At 40.3% G+C, this 9,079-nt stretch overlaps 1 protein-coding gene and 1 pseudogene across 6 annotated transcripts in view; one reads left to right on the top strand and one right to left on the bottom strand.

Annotated features, from left to right (window-relative positions):
* The window catches only part of NLGN1 (neuroligin 1), an 858,351-nt gene that overhangs the window by 234,645 nt on the left and 614,627 nt on the right, over positions 1-9,079 (bottom strand). The gene's annotated exons all lie outside the window — the stretch shown is intronic.
* On the top strand, positions 4,078-5,706 carry LOC102251735 (annotated as a pseudogene).

The raw sequence follows: 9,079 nt of genomic DNA, 5'->3' as shown, positions 1-9,079 counted from the left end.
CAATGGAGAAAAAGGGGAGACATATGTAATACTTTCAACAATAAAGAATTATTAAAAAACTAGAAGCCCAGTGCACAAATTCACACATGGGGGGTGGGGGGGAGAGGGGACCATGGGAGGTTGGCCGGCCAGCTCCGAACTAGTTGTGTTGATGTGCTGAGGTAGTGGCAAGCAAAGACAACAGACAAAGGACCCGAAAATGGCCTGAACACCAGCTATGCTCTGAGGTGGAAATATAGCTCTACTCGGGCCACCTCACTCTCCCTGGGGCAGAGTTGCTGATAGACAGACAGGTCATCTCTTCTACCTCAACCACACATTTTCTCTCAGGGCTCTGCCCCCAAGCCTGATAGGTAGCTGACTTTGGCCAATGGTGGTACACCGTTGTAGGAGCTCTAGCCAAACAGCGGATAGGAGCCCAGAAAGGCACAGGGCCGAGCTAGAAGTGGCTGATGGGGGGAGAAGGGCGAGAAGTGCAGCATAGTGCAGTGGCAGAGGTAAGATGGCAGTGGTCCTTACTTTAAGTCTTTGCAGTTAGGCTGTTGCCTTGCCCCTTCTGTCTCCTCCGAGCTGCTACTCTGTCTTGATCAGCATCGGGGTTGCTCTCCTCCTACAGGCTTCCCAGACCCAGATTCTCTGGAGCCGTAGCTGAGGGGAGGGACCATGGGAGGTTGACTGGCTGTGGTGGGGGGAGGGACCATGGGAGGTTGGCTAGTCATGGGAGGTTGGCTGTGGGAGTGGGGAGAAGCTCCTGCTTTGAGCATCTGCCCCCTGGTGGTCAGTGCATGTCTAGTGACTGGTCAACCGGTTATTCCAGTTGTTCGGTCGTAACGGTTGCTTAGGCTTATATATATATTGAAAGGACTGGTCTGAAATTATACAACACAACTGATCTCCAGATCAAATTAATATTAAACCAGCAGTCCATCTGAAGGGATTACTTAAAAAATAATCCTCTGAAGTCTGTTGTGTTTATAGCAATGCCCCTGGGGATGTTGACTCTCTCCCATGTTCTCTTCTTGAGAATATATTCAAAACATTTATCTTCTTTCTGAGTACTGAGGATAGGGTTTCTTCTTGTACATATGCTTTATTTAGATCTTCTAGATGAGAAATTTGATTAGATTTCCTTTTCATTGCCTTCTAGAAAGCTCATACTATAGCTTTTTGCCTACCCATCACAAATGTTTAAACCTCAGATCATCCATTTTGAACCCTAGTGTCCCTATTTGGTTTCAAATTGCTTATTCCTAAAAATAAAAAAAATAAAAAAAAATCCTGCATATAAATTTTGTTAATTATTTTTGTCTTAAAGAAATAACTTGTAAATTATATCTATTTTAGACTATCTAGAATATTTTGGGGGGATAAAACTTTTTAACTATGCAAATAAAATAGTGATACAGATAGAACTAGCTACAAAGTTTCTAGGCTCCAGTAGTACACCATGTCCTTGCTGTTCCTTATACTTACTTGATACTTTGCTATGTGTACCTTTGTGTGTGTGTGTGTTTAAGATTTATGCATTTTTCTTATCCCTCATATCAGATTGTAAAATTCCCAAGGATGAGAACTGTCTTAAAAATTTTTTTTTGCAGTTCTCTCAAGCAAATATAATGGTATGTTCATATGGTAGCCACTCAATAAATGGATTTGGATGATTCTCAATCTATAAATCCCATCTTAAAACATTTCGCTTATATATAGAATTGTCTGTCTGAACTTGGCTAACACTGTAATCCTTTACTTGATAGAATAGATATGCAACCTTAGGGTTTACTGCAAAATAAATTTCTGTTACTAGAATCTTGTCTTCTCTCTAACTTGGGGAAAAGGAAGAAATGTGCATTTCACAAATATATACTTACTAGAGGCCCGGTGCACAAAATTCGTGCACGGGGATGTGTGTCCCTCAGCCCCTGCAACCTCCTCTCCAATCTGGGACCCCTCGAGGGATGTCCGACTGCCTGTGTGATTGGGTCTAAATGGGCAGTCAGACATCCCTCTCACAATCCAGGACTGTGCTGGCTCCCAACCACTCGCCTGCCTGCCTGCCTGATTGCCCCTAACTGCTTCTGCCTGCCAGCCTGATAACCCCTAACCACTCCCCTGCCAGCCTGATTGATGCCTAACTGCTCCCCTGCTGGCCTGATCACCCACAACTGCCCTCCCCTGCTGGCCATCTTGTGACCACATGGGGGCAGCCATCTTGTGTGTTAGAGTGATGGTCAATTTGCATATTACCTCTTTATTAGATAGGATAATGCAGTCAGTGTTTAAAATCAAGGCAGAATATTGCTAATATTCTGTATTCATATTCAGAATATTAGCAATATAACCTCTGACCTAATGGCATCTCTTTTATGTTTTATTTAATATTAATTTTATTGTGAAAATAGAAATATTTAAAACTCTAGAAATCTCACCTATTAATCATTAATAGCTTCTCTTAACAATTTCAAAGGCATATTTGTTTGTAATTCATCAAAACAAAAAATAAATAAATATAATGTACAATTTTCACAGATATTTACTATTGGCTCCTGTAAAACTTGTTGGGTGGATGATACACCACTAAATAAAATTAAGAAATGAGAGAGCAATTCCTTGCTTAGCAGTGGAATCCACCCTCTGATACTTCACAAACATGTAATTATATAACAGCTGTTTGACGTTCACCTCAATTTTATAAAATAGGCAGCATGGGCATGGAGAGTTCCCTTATGGAATAGAGGTATAAATCTGTATTTCCTAAGGTATAATCCATAGAAAACAGATACTTACAAAGTTACATTAAGATTATTTTTATTCCGCCCTGCTTGTGTTGCTCAGTGGTTGAGCACTGCCCTATGAACCAGGAGTTCAATTCCAGGTCAGGGCAGTTGAGGGCTGGATCCTCAGTGTGGGGCATGCAGGAGGCAGCCAATCAATGATTCTCTCATCATTGATATTTCTATCTCTCCTTTCCTCTCTGAAATCAATAAAAGAATATTATTTTTATTCCATGTAAGCACAGAAAAAAGCATGTGTTGGTTTGAACATAGTAATGTGGGCTCAAATACAGAAACAAGAGGTAACTGGAGTCCAGTCAATGTCACATTGAGGGGATTGTGCCTGAAAGATCCTGAGTAGATCCCCCCAGAAATTCTGCACAACCCCATTTGGCATGCACTGATATAGAGCTGCAAGAGGCATAAACACACAAAGGAAAGCAATGAATAAAGTCCGTTTGCTTCTATTAGAGGCAGTAGCGCTGCTCTTAATAAAGCAGAGATGAATGTTATTCCGTCAATGTTCAATTTTCCATTATTATTTAAAGAACAAAACTCCTGTATTAGAGTCCATTTGAGGAAATACTATTGTCATCTTTTTATATATAAAAGCAATTTCAAGTCACTGCTAAATTATATATAAGAAAATACACTATGGAGTTTCAATTTTTCACATGCTCTTGCAAAGGAATAGGAACAGTTCTTACCAACATGTTTGCAATAAATCTCTGTATATTGAGATAGCACCTTTTTCTTGAGGTCATTGTTAAAACACTAAGAGTATAAAGACCCACGCAAATAGTTTTACCCTAATAGTAAAATAATAATCCTCTTATCAAGTTTCCTGAAACTAAGCAAATCTGATTAACTCTTTGTTGTTGTTAATCCTCACCTGAGGCTATTTTTCCATTGCTTTATAAAGAGTGGAAGGGAGAGGGAGAGACACAGAGAAAGAGAAACACGGATGAGAGCTCCTCCCTCACATGCCCTGGCCCTAGCGCGGATGGAGCCTGCAACTGAGATACACTGAGGTAAGTGCTCTTGACCAGAATGGAACCCAGGACCCTTCAGTCCCAGGGATGACGCTCTGCCACTAAGCCAAACCGGCTCAGTGGAATCTTTATAGAAATTATTTCAAAAGATGGAAAAAAAATTCTTTGTTTCATCTGATAAGAAAAAGTAATCTTAAAACCTAGCTTTCCAGGGGTAGTTCGGGTAATATGTCATAAATCCAGAGATGATTCTCGATCTGTTTTTTTCCCCTGGAAATTTAGATCCCGGAACCCTGCTAGAAAACAAGAGGGAGATGTCTCTATGCTGTGGGGTAGTCGTCGGCGCCATGAGACCCCAAGTATTTGGAAAATATTTATGCAGTGCAGTCCAGAGCGGTAAGTTCCTTGCCAGATAAAAAAAAAAAAAAAAGGATTTTTACAGACTGGACCAGACCTTCGAGATTTTGTGTCTGGTGATCTTGCAGACAAGAGCACCTGGGATGAATATAAAGGGAACTTAAAACGCCAGGAAGGAGAGAGGTTAAGACTACCTCCATGGCTAAAGACAAGGATTCCCATGGGGAGAAATGACAGTAAACTGGAAAACACTTTGCGGGATTTAAATCTCCATACAGTGTGTGAGGAAGCTCCATGCCCCAACATCGGAGAGTGCTGGGGAGGTGGGAATACGCCACAGCCACGATCATGCTGATGGGCGACACGTGTACAAGAGGTTGCCGGTTTTGTTCCGTTAAGACGGCAAGAAACCCGCCTCCCGTAGAGGCCAAGGAGCCCTGCAATACCGCCAAGGCCATTGCCGGGTGGGGTCTGGATTATGTCGTCCTGACATCGGTGGACCGAGATGATATGCCCGATGGAGGAGCTGAGCACTTTGCAAAGACTGTATCTTACCTAAAGGAAAGGAATCCAAAAATCCTTGTGGAATGCCTCACTCCTGATTTCCGGGGAGATCTTAAAGCAATAGCAAAAGTCGCCCTGTAGGGATTAGATGTATTTGCACATCATGTAGAAACAGTCCTGGAATTACAGAGGTGTGCCACGCCAGCACGACCAAGGGTGATCCTGAGTGGGGGGGGTGAAAGGATAAGGAAAGACAGACAAGAGAATAATAGCTGGGTCTTGGTGGGACGCTGCCTCCCTGATGAGATAACGACAGCGAGTCTTTATTTTATAGTAGATGCCACGAGGCAAAGTAGGGGGGTGATCAAGTTGTTTACAGCATTCTCGTGAGTTTCAACCTCACTTAACTACAGCAGATGCCATGAGGCAAAGTAGGGGCATGATCACGTTGTTTACAGCATTCTCGTGAGTTTCAACCTCACTCAACTACATGCACCCGAACTCCATCACAAGGCACGTGGGGCTACGTGTTTGGACCATAGGTTCAAGCTTACAACCACAGCCCTTGGCTATGATTGTGCTGGGAGGGCCCTGCCCTCCAGCTGGGACTTACACGTGGCAATGAGAGAACCCTGTCCTTTCATTAGTCCGAGGCTTGAACCTGGCCAAAACACCCACCGTAACTGCGCCCCACACAGAGGAAAGTTCGTGATCCCAGGGCCAATTTCGACCAGTCTCTGCGTGTCCTGAAGCATGCCAAGGAGATTCAGCCTGATGTTATTTCGAAAACATCTGTCATGTTGGGTCTAGGAGAGGATGATGAGCAAGTATATGCAACAATGAAATTACTCCGTGAGGCCGATGTGGATTGTTTGACTTTAGGACAGTATATGCAGCCGACAAAGCACAGCCTCAAGGTTGAAGAGTACATTACTCCTGAAAAGTTCAAATACTGGGAAAAGGTAGGAAATGAACTTGGATTTCATTATACTGCAAGTGGCCCTCTGGTGCGTTCTTCATATAAAGCGGGTGAATTTTTCCTGAAAAATTTAGTGGCTAAAAGAAAAACAAAAGCCTTCTAACACGCAACAAGACACTCGAGATCACAGGAATTTTTAGACCTTGATTCCATTTGCTAACAGAACAGAGGTGGTGGCAGAATGCCTATGTGTCTCTGGGTGAACCCTCATTTTTTGTTTTGAGAAAAATGTCAATGAGCTGTCTATATTTAATTATAGAAATGTATTTGGCCCTGACTGGTTTGGCTCAGTGGATAGAGCATCAGCCTGCGGACTGAAAGGTCCCAGGTTCGATTCCAGTCAAGGGCATGTACCTTGGTTGCGGGCACATCCCCAGTAGGAGGTGTGCAGGAGGCAGCTGATCAATGTTTCTAACTCTCTATCCCTCTACCTTCCTCTCTGTAAAAAATCAATAAAATATATTTTTTAAAAAAGAAATGTATTTGCCTTTTAGCATACCTTTATTTTTTGTCCCAATAGACAATTGCTTGCTGTGATGTAATCATAAAACATCTTTGTAAGAGTTTACTGTTTTACAATATAATTAAAAATACATTGAAAAGTTCTAGAAATCTTAAGCCTCTGTTACTTGTGCATCATTGACAAGTTGCATTCTGATAAATTACATACTATGATGAAACAGGCAATATAACTTGAGACTCTGATCAGATTACCTATAATTAGATATGTTCTTTACATAACAGTATAACATCATTGGAATGATTTAGAAAGGCTTAAGAGTTTGAGTGTTGATTTTTATATTGGCTATATTGTAAAATATGTAATGTAGATAGCCAATTCTGTTTGGATTTTAAAATATGTGAACTATTATTTTCAATAAAAATAATGCATAAATTTGAAAAAAAACGTTAGCTTTCTATACTTACTCTCTGCTACACTATTTCTAATCACATTAGTAAGTAGATTTATTAACATACTGCCAGTACAATGGAAAGGGTAAAAACATAGTCATTAAAGACATCAATATACCATTTAAAGAAATATTGTTTTGAAATTTATATTTTTTATTGGTTAGAGAGAGAAACATTGATTTGTTGGTCCACTTATTTATGCATTTATTGGTTGATTCTGACTCCTAGGATCAAACCCACAACTGTAGCATATTGGGGAGGTGCTCTAACCAACGGAGCTACCTGGCCAAGGCAGAAATGTGTATTTTCTCAGGTATCTTGTAGGTTCTAAGCTATGCCTACTTCTCAACTAATGTTAAATCACTTTTTACCAGGTAAAATGTGTGATCTTCATTATGGAGCAATATATCACACTGGTTAAGAGAACAGTTTGAAAACTCAGACCGGTGGTCAACTTTTAACTTATCACTTACAAGCTGTGTGACTTAGGCAAATTATTTCAACCACTCTAAGTTTGTTTCCTCATCTCTAAGTGGGCATAATAAGATGTTTATTTAATAGAGTTGATTTGAAAGTTAAATGCAATAATCTATGCTAAAAAAACTTAGTACAGTACCTATTAATTTTTGGCTCTTTTTATTAGTACTATTTTTAATTAGACATCGATTTTTGGGGAATGACCATGAATGGCCTTTTTCAGTCAAGTGTGAGTTTGGAATTTTGTTCCATGGCATACTAGATCTGAAATCTTGGTTAAGTTGTTTAAAAGTTGCTGAGAAGAACCAAAGCAACCAATAAAGAAGAGTGTTTTCAGCAAAGGGTCCTAGAAAATTGGGCATCTGCATTAAAAAACAAACAGCACCTACCTCACATCATGCACAATAATTAATTTAAACAATGACTCATCTGTAAAATCTAAAACACTAAAGATTTTAGATAAAAATACAGGAGAATATCTATGTGACTTGGAACTAGACAAAGGTTTCTTAGAGCATATAAAATAATTAAAAAAGAAATATATAAATTACAATTAAAATATTATGCTCATCAAAAGATACCACCAAGAAAATACATGGAGCCCTGGCCAGTGTGACTCATGGTTAGATCAGCAGCTCGCTCACTGAAGGGTCCCAGCCAAGGGCATATATCTGGGTTGCAGATTTAATCCCTGGCCCCAGTCAGGGTGCAAGCAGGAGGCAAACAATTGATGTGTCTCTCTCACATCAATGTTTCACTCTCTCTCTCTCCTCCCTCACTCCTTTCCACTCTTTCTAAAAATCAATGGAGGATTAAAAATGGTGGTGGAGTAAGTGGATGCTACACTGACACACGCCCAGGACCAAATTGTAATTACAATTAAAATACAAAAAAACAAACAAACAAACAAAAAAAACCAAACCCACCCCGAATAGTCAGCTAAAGACTGGCTGGAGAGAACCCTGATAACCAAGGATGGAAAGTGGAGACCACATCGAGACTGGTAGGAAGGGAAGAGGTGCAAAAGGGCTGGCTGGGCTCCCACAGACAGCAGCTGAAGTTCCCATGAGATATCGCAGCTGTGGGGGATTGCCACTGAGAACTCTGGTGTCTAATCCCCAAGCTGGCCACCTCCCAGCAGAGAGCACCAGAACTGAGAAAGGTACCCACATAACATCTGGCTGTGAAAAGCAGCAGGGTTGCTATCTGTCAGGGAGAGATGGCTGGAAATGCAGGCAGCTTCTTAAAGGGCCAATGCACAAAATTTCATGTGCAGCCATTCACCTGGGGTTCAGGCAGAGGGAGGGCAGAGTGGACTGGAGCTGAGTGAGCAAAAGCCAAGGTTGGGGACTCTGGGGTTAGAAGGCAGGATATATGCATAATTCATGGACACACACAACAGGGTGGTGAAGGACTGGGGTGGAAGCCAGGGGTGTGCTAGAAGAGGTTAATGGGGGGAAAAGGAGGACATATGTAAAACTTTTATCAATAAAGATTTTAAAAAATAAAAGTAAATAAAAAAATAAAATCGAGTCTCCCCAAACAATTAAAAAAAATGGAATAAATATCCTTGAGTAAGGATTAACAACAACAAAAAGGATAAAGAAAATACATAGAAAAGTCACAGAATGGGAGAAAGTATCTGTGAAACAAATATCTGATAATGAACAGGTATCAAGAATATAAATGATTCTAATACTTAATAAGATGATATTTAATAACCTGATTTAAAAACGATCCCAAATCTTTGCACATACCTTACATAAAAGAAAATATATGAATGGCCAATAAGGACATAAAAATTGCTCAAACGCATCAGTCACCAGGAAATGAAAATTAAAACCACAATGAGATACAACTATAAATCCCACTGGAGTGACTAATATTAAAAGACCAACCACAACTATTTTGGTAAGTATGTGGAGCAATTGCAACTCACAGATATTTTTTGTAGGCATACAAACTGATAAAGTCACTTTGGAGAAATATCTCATAGCAATTTCATTCTTAGGTATTTAAACAAGAATATATTTTTGCAAAAAATATTTCTACAATGATGTTCATAGAAGTTTCATTCATAATAATCT

The sequence above is a fragment of the Myotis brandtii genome, unplaced genomic scaffold, assembly GCF_000412655.1.
Source record: "Myotis brandtii unplaced genomic scaffold, ASM41265v1 scaffold432, whole genome shotgun sequence".
In the NCBI taxonomy this organism is placed as follows: Eukaryota; Metazoa; Chordata; class Mammalia; order Chiroptera; family Vespertilionidae; genus Myotis; species Myotis brandtii.
The sequence above is the reverse complement of the archived record's forward strand: the minus strand, read 5'-3'. Positions and strand labels throughout refer to the sequence as shown.